The 13,859-nt window shown below is 41.5% G+C and overlaps 1 non-coding gene across 1 annotated transcript; it reads right to left on the reverse strand.

The window, feature by feature from the left end:
• Positions 1-10,601: 10,601 nt before the first annotated feature.
• On the reverse strand, positions 10,602-10,708 carry LOC112082291. The gene has a single exon (XR_002896950.1). It is a non-coding gene; the product is annotated as a small nucleolar RNA R71 (small nucleolar RNA).
• Between the last annotated feature and the right edge of the window lie 3,151 nt (positions 10,709-13,859).

Consider the following 13,859-nt stretch of genomic DNA (forward strand, 5'->3'; position numbering starts at 1 on the left):
GGAGACGACACATAAGATTTTTGACTTTGCAAATAATAATATAGATTAGCAATGCAGTAGGGACGGCGGAACACAGAATAAAAAGTGCAAGAAAACCCAAGAAAAACTTACCGGAATCCGGCGGAATCCGACGATGGAAGCACCCAGCTCTGCACGACGAAGATGAAGAGAGGGGGGGGGGGGAAGAGGGTGATTTATTTTAATTTCTGTTTTATTTGAATTTTTATTTTCTTTCCTCATTTTTAAATGAAATATTCAAATATTTTATTTTAATAGAAGAGTAAAAGAGGGATCAACAAATTATTATAAGTTTATAAGGTCATTGGGAAAAAATAAGGTTACACTTGAAATGAAACTAGCTCATTAAAGTCATTCCAGCAACTTGTCCTTTTAGCAATTGTCTATGCCCCTAATCGGTTTTATAGACGAGATATCGACGAAACAACTGTGGGAAAAAGGCAACACGTCAGCACCAACAGGGTGACTCCAGAGGCGATTCTAGGGTTTTGAACCGTTCTTCCGGTCAACGTAAGGGCCTCGGCGGCATTGCGGCAACAGGACAGGAGGTCCCACTGTAATCGGAGGTGATGAAAACATCGGAGGACTAGGAGAACAAAACAATTGGTGAAAACAAGCTAAGAGGGGGGGGGGATGAAACAGCTTTGGTTTTGAAGTTAGATGATGATGACCAAGGAGAGAGATCTCCTAACTCAAAGGAACAGAAGTTAAGTGTTGGAAAGGCGAAGTCGGTTACGGAAGATGTGGTGGGAACATCATTGCCGCTTGAAATTAGTCAGTCACAGATGAAAGACCAAATCTTTCAAGGTGAAAAGCAAGGACGATCATGGAGCTCGGTAGGCAAATCTCCATTAGGCCTGCATAAGTTCAAAGTTTTGATTAACGTTGTGGATGGGATCAGGGCCGGTCCATATAATTGTTAACTGCAAAACAGTTACACGTGTGTGTGTCTCCACATTGTTTTGTCTTCTAGATATGTGACCCTGAGTCAAAGTCTGTTATGTAAACCTATAAATACAGTTTATATATTTAATAAAAGTGTGTGGTTTTCTGATAGACAAGACTTTTTAAGGTCTCAGGGCTATCAATCCCCTTGTCAAAGTAGCACAAAGAGGTTTATCAATCCAGATGTGGTGTTAGACACTAAACTATGTGATTATGTTCTTAATTCAAGCGAACAAGAGTGATTTTGGTTAACTAATGACAACTACAAACTTAAACAGGATTAAAGACTAATGACAATGACTAATGATGTGAATATGATATGATGGAGGCATGAGATTCTAGACATGATAGTTGGTTAATGTGCTTTGGTGCTAAACTAGAAATGCTAATGACAATGATGAGACATGATTCAAATGATTAAGAACTCTAATCTAGGTTAATCCTCTCATGAAGGTATTAACCCCTATACTAATCCATTTTCAAACCAAATTCCCATTTGTGAAATATGAATCAATATGCATTAATAAACAGTTCTTAATGATCATTCAAGCAAATAACAATACATCATCATGCAGAAAATGCTTAAACCTCTAATACAGCTCTTTCAGGAATTTCATCAAACACTTTTGGTGCATGAAATTCCCAGAATCTAGATCTCAAGTGATATGCAAGGATCTAGCATAGAGAACAGCTGTTTAGAGAGATGAATCAATGAATCTAGCCCTAAGCACTCCTAATCTAATACTTTAGCACCCTAACCTACACATCTAGAACCTCGTTAAGGTGACTACTCACTAATCATACTTATCTCTCTTAGACCTTTGCAAGTTGAGAAGATTGGCATGATTAATGATGAGAAATGGAGATGGAGATGATAGATTAAGAAGAAAACAGCTTTAAACACAAAGATCTCTTAAAACTCTCTTGATTCCACACTCAAATATATATATTTCTCTTCTTAATGGAGTCTTTCACAAAAGAGGCAAGAGACAAAGGGAATAAAACTTAGTTTCTCAGAAAAAACCCTAAAAAGTATTTATACCTCTCTAAAAACGAACCGGGTCAGCCCGGAACAAACCGGGTCCTGACCCGGCTTTAATGGATAAAGTAGAATTACTGCGGGTTGGTCCAGTGTCTCCCAGGTAGCACGCCCAAGTCGCAGTAGATGAAGAATGCTGCTTGTGAGACTTAAATCGCTTGTCTTAGCCGCACACCCAAGTAGGAGTGTTTTGCGAGTGTTGCTGCGGCTTGATCTTCCTCTTCTTCAACTCGCAGGTCCAAGGCGGTTTCTGGGGAATGTACATATGTGCGGGTTGGTTTCCATTGCACCTAGGACGCAGGCTCAAGTCGGAGTGATTTGCGAGTGATCGTGCGGCTTAGTTCCAGGCGCGGCTAACTCGCATGCCTAAGTCGCACGATTGTGGACTTAGCATTTCTCTTGCTCGGGAGCATCAGACCTCATACAGTGATAGCTTACCCGCACTTCTCAACTCGCAGCATCAGCTTTCAGGCATTCATCTTCAGGCCTGCGGGTTAACCAAGTCGCAAGACCATCTCGCAGCATTCAGAGCAGCTTGGACCACTTCGTATTCCAGAGAGTGTAACTTCCACGAAACCTGTCCGAATTGAGTGATTCTGGTTGCAGAAGACAGAGGACTCATTTATCTCCAACTTTGGTGAAGGAAACTTCGGTGCTTGGGAAGTGGAAGGCTTCCTGGAGGGCACATCTTTGCAGTGCATTTACACGAACAGAGAGAGGCGTCTAAACATGTGTCCATTCCGGAGACCGTAACTTCCTGCTCATAGCTCCGAATTGAGTGATATTGGACGTTCTGGAAATAAGACTCAAATTTCTCTGATTCTCATGAAGGCCCCGGAATCTGAATCGGCCTGGAAGTACACCGTCCTTCGCATTCTTCAGAGCTCATCGGCTTGGTCCAAAACAGCAGCGAGACAGGGGTTTCTTCCGACGAGCTTAACTCTCTGCTCACGCGTCCGAATGCCATGATTCCACTTGCTATGAAACCGTGATCCAATCTTCTCCAACTTCTATGAAACACCCGACATCTGAATCGGACCGGAAGGTTCCCCGGACAGGCGATTTCGGAAACGTGTCTGCACCCGGAGATTTTGGCCGAGAGATTCAATAGCCGGTACGCGTTTTGGCCGATAAAGTCTACCTGCGGTACGTGAAAATGGCCGATAAAATCCTTCCTGGTACGCGAGAATGGCCGAGAAAAACCTTCCTGGTCAGCGAGAATGGCCGAGAACCTCCTTAAACCCAATTTTACCACTTTTCAAGCTTTGATCACCATTCCACCTCCTGGATTCATCTTTTCAGCTCCAAATACACCTGATAAACACTCAAAACATGCAAAGACTCATTGGGACCTAATGCATCTCCTAAGTTCTAAAACAAACCCTAAGGACCTAAAATGCATGGAATAAAACATGATTTAGAATGAATTATGCAACCTAAATGATGCAAATTATGAACATATCATTTTCGTTTACAAAGTATCAAGTAAATCATAAAACAACAATACGTAGAGTGTCAAAGAAGAAACAGAGAGAAAGAGAAAACAGAGTAAAATCTGTGTTGTCTGATCCTTAATGACTTTGAGAGTTCGAAGTTCTACAACTCTTGGACTGGACTTAGTTTCCTTACTAGTCCTCTTGGAGAGCCAAACAAGTTACACCTAGACACTTTGTGGGCAAAGAAGTTTAAGGAGGCTAGAGTTTTCATTGAGGTGGATCTGACAAAGAAACTCTTGGTATCATTTCCAGTTAACAAATGGCGAAATGTGGTGGTTTCGTTGATCAATCAGTTTATAATTTTAAATATTTAAAATCAATAACTATTTTAATCTACGATAATTTAAACAGGTGGTTAGAGTTATACCTTTTTGTATTAATATTAATGGACGAGTTATAATTATGTTTCATAATCACCTTTATATTTAATACTAGAAAAAGTTAAATCAACAAAAAATTATACCTAAACATAAAAATAAAGGTTTGAAATTATATCTATAAAAATAACTATATCTAAAAACATAAATTATATTCAAACACACAAAAAACACAAATTTATATTACAAAATTTGATAAAAAAAAATATCTGCAGACGCACATGTTAGAATCTAGTCTATACTATTAAAGAGATATAATTCTAAACACTCCTAAAATTGTTTAAATGTTTTGTTTGGAAATAGTTATAACATTATCCCATTTTATTGCAACATTAATTATTATTTTTATTTTATATTTAAATTTATTCTGAAACTATAGATATTCAATTATATTTTAAAATAATTATAGTATTATTGTAGTGTTAATTTGAATTTCCTAAAATATAGGTTTATTTACTTATAAAAAAATCAGTTACTACTGTATCTTTACAAAAATAATATATTGAAATTAATTTAGATTAAATTTAAATATAAAAATTTAAATAATATTTTTATAATATTGCATATGATAAATAAATTTTTAAGATACTATTTTCTGAATTTCTTAAATATAGTTTAATAAACAATAGAAATTCTATCATTATTTTATATTTAGAAAAATAACAAACACAATATCAATTTAAATTTTCAAATATTCAAAATTAAATAAAATTCTCATAATAATAGAGATGTTAAACGAAAATGTTATTTTTATTATTTTTTTTTTGTCAACAGCCTCTTCTCCTAGACCGAATTGGTTAGCCAAGCCGGTGGAGTGAATATTACATAAATCATGTTTCCTGGGTAAACTTTAGCGCTGTGTGCTAATGTGTGATATGTCTATATTTTTGCATCATTTAGGATGCATTTTAGAGTCCAAATCATGTGTTTTCTCATTCATTTTAGGTCTTTAGGCATCAAATTAGGTTTTAGGGTTTGCATTAGGTCCCAAAGAGTTTTGCATGGTTTGGAGTCTTTATCAAGTGCTTTGGAAGCTATTTGGAGCTCAAGAGGTGTGATCAGGAGTTGAAATGGTGAAGAAAAGGTTTAAAATTGGTGAAAACCGCTTGAAGGAATCTCTCGGCGAAAACTTGTACCGGCTGGATCAGTTTATCGGCTAAAAATGCTATCTGGTGGTCTTTATCGGCTAAAAATCATTACCGGGTGAAAATCCTACCTGGTGAAGTTTTACGCCGAGACGGGAAATTTTTATCGGCTAAAAAGCTCAACGCAGTACACGTTTCTCGGATATTTTCCTTACCGCGGGGAACATTTCTCGGCTAAAATCTATATTCACCCGCGCGCATCAAAGATTGAAAATCCGGGGAATCTCCTGGTCCGAATCAGTTAACGGGGTCTTCATTGGAGATAATCAAGTCAGGATCCCAGAACAGTTGGAATCATATAATACAGAGCAGTGAGTAGAGAGATATCGCCACCGGGAGACACACCTGTCTTGCATGCGTTCAAGAGCCGATCCGATGAGTTTCAAAGATTACGTGGGACGATGCCTTTACAACTCGAATCAGTTTACAGGTCCTTCATCAATAATTGAGATCTCTGAGTGCTCTTTGCAGAACACCTGAGGTCATCCAATTTGGAGCTGTGGTCTGGAAGATATCGTCTCCGGAATAGACGTTGGTCTAAAAGCTGATTTTCGTGTCGTTCTGATGTGTGGCAAAGATGAGCAATCCGGGGAGCCTTCCACTTCCAAAGCTCCTATGGTTTCTTAACCAAAGTTTGATCTGAATGAGTAATCGTGATCATGGAATTGGTTTCAACACATTTGGAGTCGTGTGCTGAGAGTTATTGCAGCCGGAATACAAGTTGATCAGTACAAGCCTAAGGAGTTGCGATACGCGCTAAGTGTTTCTGCGAGCCTCGGCATCATTACATTGATATCGCTTAGGCTGAGGCTCGTCCCATGAACCTCTTTGGACCAGACCTCGTGCTAAATCCTCGATGTATTAAGACCGAGGCTCGTCCCATGAACCTCTTTGGACCAGACCTCGTGCTAACTCCTCGATGTATTAAGACCGAGGCATGCGTACTGAAGAAGCAAAGCTGAAAATGACTAAGTGTTGGACGTGAACCTCGGCTTTGAGACCCCGGTATTGCATGTCGGACTTTATCTGCCCTGATTCCTCGACTACCAAGCCCCTCGGCATTGCATGCCGAGGTCCCTTGTCACAAACCCAGATTCAAGAACAAGTTGACTCGGAGAATGCACGTGAAGATGGATTGAAGACTAGGGTTCATGCATGTTCTTGACGTGTTCTTCATGAGATCTTCATCTTGATCTTTGCTCACGTGCACCCCTTGACATCAAGACCTCAGCTTCACTCTCTCACACACCGAGGTTCTCACCCGACAACCCGAGAAGAGCGCTCAGTACCCGGTTTGTTCCGAGCTGACCCGCAACACTTATCCCTCGCTAGAAATAGATTTTAGGACCAAAAACCTACTCACCTTTTATCTTATCTTATTTCATACCTGTTTTAGCTTTGAGAACTTGCCTCTTTTGTGAAACTTGATTAATCTAATCCGATATCTCGTTTTCACGTGAAGATCTTGTTCTCTGTCTTTTCTTTTATTCACCAGCATCAAAACTTCTAATCATGACTAGCTACACGTCTTGCAAAGGATCTAGTGAGCTTGTTATGATTAGTGAGTAGTCCACTTAAGAGGTTTTAGATAGGTAGATTAGGGTGTTTCCATGATAGAATAGCGAGTTTAAGGGTCTAGTCTTGCATGTTTCATTCTCTAACTGATCAGATCTCTAAGATGGATCCATGAACATCACTTGCGGTCCAGATCTAAGACATTTCTCGCATCAAAAGTGTTTGTAGAAATGTCTGAACCAGTCGGTTAGAGGTTTAAGAGTCTTTCATCATGAGAATGATAGTTTGTTCTTCTTAAATGACTTTTTGAATTGGGTCTTAAAGCTGACTGATGATAGACAAGACTTTTTATGGTCTCAGGGCTATCAATCCCCTTGTCAAAGTAGCACAAAGAGGTTAATCAATCCAAGAATGTGGTGATAGACACTAAGCTATATGATCAAGTTCTTAATTCAAGTAAACAAGAGTGGGTATTGATTAATCTAGAGACAACTACAAACATAAACAAGATTAAAGACTAATGACAATTGACAAAACAAGAACTAAGCAATGACAAATGATGTGAATATGATATGATGGAGGCATGAGATCTAGACATGATAGTTGGTTAGGGTGCTTTGGTGCTAAACTGGAAATGCTAATGACAATGATGAGACATGATTCAAATGATTAAGAACTCTAACCTAGGTTGATCCTCTCATGAAGGTATTAACCCCTATACTAATCCATTTTCAAACCAAATTCCCATTTGTGAAATATGAATCAATATGCATTAATAGACAGTTCTCAATGATCATTCAAGCAAATAACAATACATCATCATGCAGAAAAATGCTTAAACCTCTAATACAACTCTTTCAGGAATTTCATCAAACACTTTTGGTGCATGAAATTCCCAGAATCTGGATCTCAAGTGATTATCAAGGATCTAGCATAGAGAACAGTTGTTTAGAGAAATGAATCAATGAATCTAGCCCTAAGCACTCCTAATCTAACACTTTAGCACCCTAACCTACACATCTAGAACCTCATTAAGGTGACTACTCACTAATCATGATCAACACACTAAATCCTTTGCAAGATGTGTTGTTAATCATGATTAGAAGTTTGATTTGATGATAAGAAATGATGAATAAGATGGAAAGAAACTTCAAAATCGATCTTAAGCTCTCTAAAACAAAGTGTATTAAGTAGGTTTTCACCAAAGGGGAAAGAAAACTAAAAGTGGATAAAAAAGTTCTCTACAAATTAGGTCTAAAAACCTTATAAAGGAGGCTTAGGCGAACCGGGTCAACCCGGAACATACCGGGTACTGACCCGGCCTTGATGGGAAAGTATGGGTTTGCCACGGTCTGGTGTGTTCTTGGTGTGACCGTGGCAATCCTGACCGTGTCAAAGCCTTCACTTGTGTTCTTGGTTCCTTTTGATGCCACGGTCTGATCAAGCTTCGTCTGAAACCCGTGGCAAGTCACCGTGTCAAACGCCAAAGATGTGTAAAAGTTGCCACGGTCAAGCCCCCAGACCATGGCATTCAGACCGTGTCAACACCCGCATGCATGTGAAATCCTTCCCAGCCAAGTATTTGTTTGCCACGGTCAAGTCTCAGACCGTGGCATTGAAACCGTGTCAAAACTCGAAGCTGTGTAAAAGTTGTCTCCAGCCAATTGTTCATTTGCCACGGTCAAGTCCCAGACCGTGGCATTCAGCTCGTGCCAATCGCCGAAGGTTGCAAGAAGTTGCCACGGTCAAGCCTCAGACCGTGGCATTTGGGCCGTGTCAATCGCCGAATGGTGTGCAAAAGTTCCTCTCAGCCAAGTGTGTGTTTTCCACGGTCAAGTGTAGACCGTGGCATGAAGATCGCGTCATTAACCGAGGGTGTGCAAAAACTGCCACGGCCAAGTGTGGACCGTGGCATTCCATCGCGGCATGTTTAACTTAGTCATTCTGGGCTATTTGGACCATCTCGCATTCCGGAGAGTGTAACATCCTGGAGACTTGTCCGAATTGAGTGATTACGGTTGCAGAAGACAGAGGACTCATTTGACTCCAACTTTTATGAAGGAAGCTTCGGTTCTTGGGAAGTTTAAAGCTTCCTGGAGGGGTCATCTTTGTAGTGCATTTACACGATCAGAGAAGGCCGTCTATACATACGTCCAGTCCGGAGACCGTATCTTTCTGCCCAAAGCTCCGAATTGACTGGTCTCGGATGTTCTGGAAAGAAGACTCAAGTGTCTCTGATTCTCATGAAGGCCCCGGAAACTGAATCGGCCTGGAAGTACTCCGTCCTTCGCATTTTTTCAGAACTCGTCGGCTCGGTCCAAAACAACAGCGATACAGGAGTTCCTTCCGTCGAGTTTAACTTCCTGCTCAGGCGTTCGAATTCCGTGATTTCACTTGCTATGAAACCGTGATCAAGTCCTCTCTAACTTTTATGAAGCACCCGCCATCCGAATCGGACCGGAAGGTTCCCCGGACAGGCGATTTCTGAGACATGTTTGCACCCGGAGATTTTGGCCGATACACTTTACTCGCGGTACATGAAAATGGCCGGTAAACTCTTCCCGCGGTACATAAAAATGCCCGAGAAAAACTTCCTGGTCAGCGAGAATGGCCGATAACCTCCAAAGATCCAATTTTTGCCACTTTTCAAGCTTTGCTCACCATACCACCTCCTGGATTCATCTTTTCAGCTCCAAATTCACCTGATAAACACTCAAAACATGCAAAGACTCATTGGGACCTAATGCATCTCCTAAGTTCTAAAACAAACCCTAAGGACCTAAAATGCATGAAATAAAACATGATTTGGAATGATTTATGCAACCTAAATGATGCAAATTATGAACATATCAACTGATTCATGCTTCTCAAAAGGGATTTTGGTATAAGAGAGGATCAGTTTAGATGTTTAATACCTTCATGAGAGGATTAACTTATCTTGAGTTCATGTTAAATGAAATTGCTTGAAAATATTGATTCATTAACTCACTAGTTTAGCTTGGAAACACCCTAGTCTTTTATCCTGTCTAAAGCCTCTGCCTTTATCATCTAATATCATCACCCGATCATTTGCTTTGTTACTTGCTATTATTTGCATCTTCATCTAGCTTTCATTACTTGTTTTATTTATGTCTTTTCTTGTATCTCAGGTAGATTAATCACCAAAAACCTTGCCTGATCATCTTGAATTAAGTTAATGAGCATAATAGATTGGTGCCTCTCCACAAGTTTGGTTTGATAACCCCTTGTACTACAAGACAGGGGATTGATACCTCTATAAAGGCTGAAAAGCTTTAGCTATCAATTGGCGCCGTTGCCAACTTGTGGGAACATTATTTTCTTGCTTGTTCTTGAGATCAAGTGTTTATCTTTTTTGTTTTACTGATTACTTTGCAAGTTCTGGTTTTGCTTTCAGGTGTATGAAAACCAGATCTCGCATCTCTGAACCGCCTATTCCTTACGACAACAACATCAACAGCCTTGAAAGGAGGGCACACGAGAGAGGAGCACACATTGAACGGTTAGGCATGGCAGAACAGCAACGGATTGCAAAGCCGAGCAACAGGCTCATGTGAATCAAGCACAGGCCGAGAGGAATGAACAGCAGGCCTATATTAATCAACAACAGGCTCAGCGAAATGAAAGGCTCGCTCAACAAAACCAGCATCAGGCTAACCGAAATGAGCAGCAAGCACAACACGTTCCTCAGCCTCCACCACCAGCTCAGAGACAACCTCCACCGGTCTTTGTTGGAGAAAACGACCGAGCCAATGCACATCAGTACAGAGCCGGGATCCAAGCACCACCTGTGCAAAACAACAACTTCGAGTTTCACGGTTTACCCGGGGAGGATCCTCTAGAGCATCTAGATCAATTTGATCGAGTTTGCGATCTAACTAAGATAAACGGGGTATCAGAAGACTGCTTCAAGCTACGCCTGTTTCCATTCAGTCTTGGTGATAACGCACACCAATGGGAAAAGAATCTCCCAAGGGGCTCTATACAAACGTGGGAACAATGCAAGCTCGCCTTCTTGTCCAAGTTTTTCTCCACATCTAGAACGGCCAAGCTGAGAAATCAGATCTCAAGCTTCACACAACACACCAATGAAAGCTTTAGTGAAGCTTGGGAGAGATTTCGAAGCTATACCAACCAATGTCCACACCATGGCTTCTCGAAGGCTTTTCTCCTGAGTACTTTATACCGAGGTGCACTTCCAAAGATAAGGAACCAACTTGATATAGCTTCAACCGGAAAATTTCTTGGGAAGGAGATAAACACAGCAATGGAACTTGTGGAGAATCTTGCGATGTCTAATGATACCTATGGAGAGGATTTCAACAGAGCTAACCGATCTGATGGGTCTAGTAAAGAGTTGCGAATGGAAAAAGACATCAGGGAGCTACAGAGCAAGCTTGATAAAGTCCTCATGGCTACACAAAAGCCAATAAACTTTGTAGGAGAGTTTAATGAGCAAGGGCCAAGCTTTGACTATGTGAATGAGGATGGTCTCACACAAGAAGAGATCAACTATATAGGGAATCAACAAAGGTATCAGCGGTTTAACAACTTTGGGAACAATCAGAACCTCTCTTACCGAAACCCCAGTGTAGCCAATCCTCAAGATCAGGTGTACCCTGCTCAACAACACCAACAAAGCTATGCTCCTAAAGCTCCATTTCATGACAGCTTTCAGCCCAAGCAACAGTTCGGCGGGCAACAACAGAGTTATGACCAGCAGAATCAACCGGCTCAGAGCAACACCTTCAACAGCCAACCGCAGCAACACAAGTTTCCACCAGGGTTCAGTCCATAGCCGATGGGTCAGCAGCAACAGCACCAGGCACCGGTTCAGAATCATGGGACCTGACATGTGTGGGCTTCTACAACAGCTGTAACAGAGTCATCAACGAGTTGAGAGCCAGCACGCGACAATGCAACAGGATATCATGGAGCTTAAGCAGAATCAAGCTTCAACATCATCAAGAGGTCCGGCTATACCAGGAAAGCCGGAATCAAACCCCAAGGAGTATATGAACGCCATCACTTTGAGGAGTGGAAAAGAATTACATGCTCCAGAACCTAAGCCAAAGCTCATTGAGGACAATGAACAAGTTGGTGGGGAGGCAGCCTCAAATGATGAGCAAGAAGATGAGGTTTCAGAGAAAGAACCGGCTAAAGACAAGGGTAAAGAGGTGGAGAAGACACCTGAGCTTGAAAAGCCATACGTTCCACCACCTCCTTATCAGCCTAAGATACCATTTCCAAGGCGTTTCAAGTAGCAGATCTTAGACAGAGCCAAGGCAGTTTTTGAAAAGCACTAAGAGAATACTCAAATGACTTTTCCGATCATAGATGCTTTCCTAGCTATACCTCAGCTTGGAAAGTTTCTAAAGGAAGCCATACTTAACAAGACAAAGGAGCTTCAGGGGATGGTCATATTGAGCCACGAGTGCAGCGACATCATTCAAAGGAGATGAATACCAAGAAAGCTATCAGATCGGGGCAGTTTCACTTTGCCGTGTGCAATCGGTCATCTGAAGTTTTAAAGTTGCTTGTGTGACTTAGGAGCTTCCGTGAGCTTGATGCCCTATTCGGTGGCTAATAGGCTGGGGTTTAAGAGCTACAAACCGGCAAAGATCTCCCTTGTGTTAGCTGATAGATCAGTGAGATTACCGGTTGGCTTACATGAGGATTTACCTTTGAGAATTGGTGAAATAGAGATCCCCACAGATTTCATAGTTCTAGAGATGGATGAAGAGCCTGTCGATCATTGACGTGAGAGGAGGCATGATCGAGCTGCACATCGGTTCTGAAACCATGAAGTTTGATGTGAAGGAAATGATGAAGAAACCGACCATTGGAGGTCAGGTTTTCTATATTGAAACCATGGAGGAGCTAGCTGATGAGCTCCTTGAAGAGTTAAACACAGAAAACCCATTACAAGTGGTCTTGACATGGGAACAAAGTGAGCACGGTTTCTTGAACGATGAAAGCGAGGTGTACAAGCGTCTCTTGGACCAACCGAAAGAACTTGAAGCTGAGACGAGGGTTTTGGAGCTCAGGAAGAGTGGCCTCAACATTTTAGACATCGGGGAGTCCAAGACTGTTGGGGAGACACCTCAGGGTATCATGGCCGCGACATCTTATGCCGAGGTCAGTGGTGAACCACGTGAGAAAGAAAAGGCTGAGGTAGCTGTTCCGAGGCAATGCAGCTTTGATGCTGATTGGAACGAGGCTGATGCACCTCCTGTTGAGCTCATGCCTCTACCAACAGGACTTAGGTACAATTTCTTAGGCTCAAACTCTTCATATCCCGTAATCATCAATGATAACTTGTTAGAGAATGAAGAGAGTGCATTGCTTAGCGAGCTTAGAAAGTTGAGGAGAGCAATAGGGTATTCTTTGGCCGATATTAGAGGCATCTCTCCTGACATATGCACCCACAGGATACACCTAGAAGACCAGACCATGTCTTCTATTGAGCATCAACGACGTCTTAACCCGAACCTTATGGAGGTGGTTAAGAAGGAGATACTCAAACTCCTTAAGGCAGGGGTAATATACCAAATCTCTGCCTCAAGGTGGGTATCTCCTGTTCACGTTGTGCCCAAGAAAGGTGGGATCACAGTGGTAAAGAACGAAAAGGATGAGCTTATAGCCCAAAGAACCATAACCGGTCATCGTATGTGCATGGACTATAGAAAACTGAATTGTGCATCTAGGAAAGACCATTTCCCATTGCCATTCATTGACCAAATGCTTGAGAGGCTAGCTTATCATCCTTATTTTTGTTTTCTTGATGGGTACTCGGGCTTCTTTAAAATCCCCATAGATCCCCAAGACCAAGAGAAAACTACATTTACATGCCCTTATGGCACTTACGCTTATAGACACATGCCCTTTGGTCTTTGTAATGCACCTACGACCTTTCAAAGGTGCATGATGCATATCTTCTCTGACCTCATTGAAGAGAAAGTGGAGGTGTTTATGGACGACTTTTCCGTCTATGGCTCCTCTTTCTCTGATTGTCTTTCTAACTTGTCTCAGGTTTTAAAGCAGTGTGAGGAGCACAAGCTTGTCTTGAATTGGGAAAAGTGTCACTTCATGGTTCAAGAAGGGATCGTGTTGGGTCACAAGGTCTCGGAGAAGGGCATAGAGGTGGATAAGGCAAAGATAGAGGTCATGGTGAATCTACAGCCTCCGAGTTCAGTCAAGGGTGTAAGAAGCTTCTTGGGGCACGCTGGCTTCTACAGAAGGTTTATCAAGGACTTCTCAAAGATAGCCCGGCCTTTAACAAGGATCTTGTGCAAAGAAGTAGAGT

The sequence above is a fragment of the Eutrema salsugineum genome, unplaced genomic scaffold, assembly GCF_000478725.1.
Source record: "Eutrema salsugineum unplaced genomic scaffold, Eutsalg1_0 scaffold_8, whole genome shotgun sequence".
NCBI classification, from domain to species: domain Eukaryota; kingdom Viridiplantae; phylum Streptophyta; class Magnoliopsida; order Brassicales; family Brassicaceae; genus Eutrema; species Eutrema salsugineum.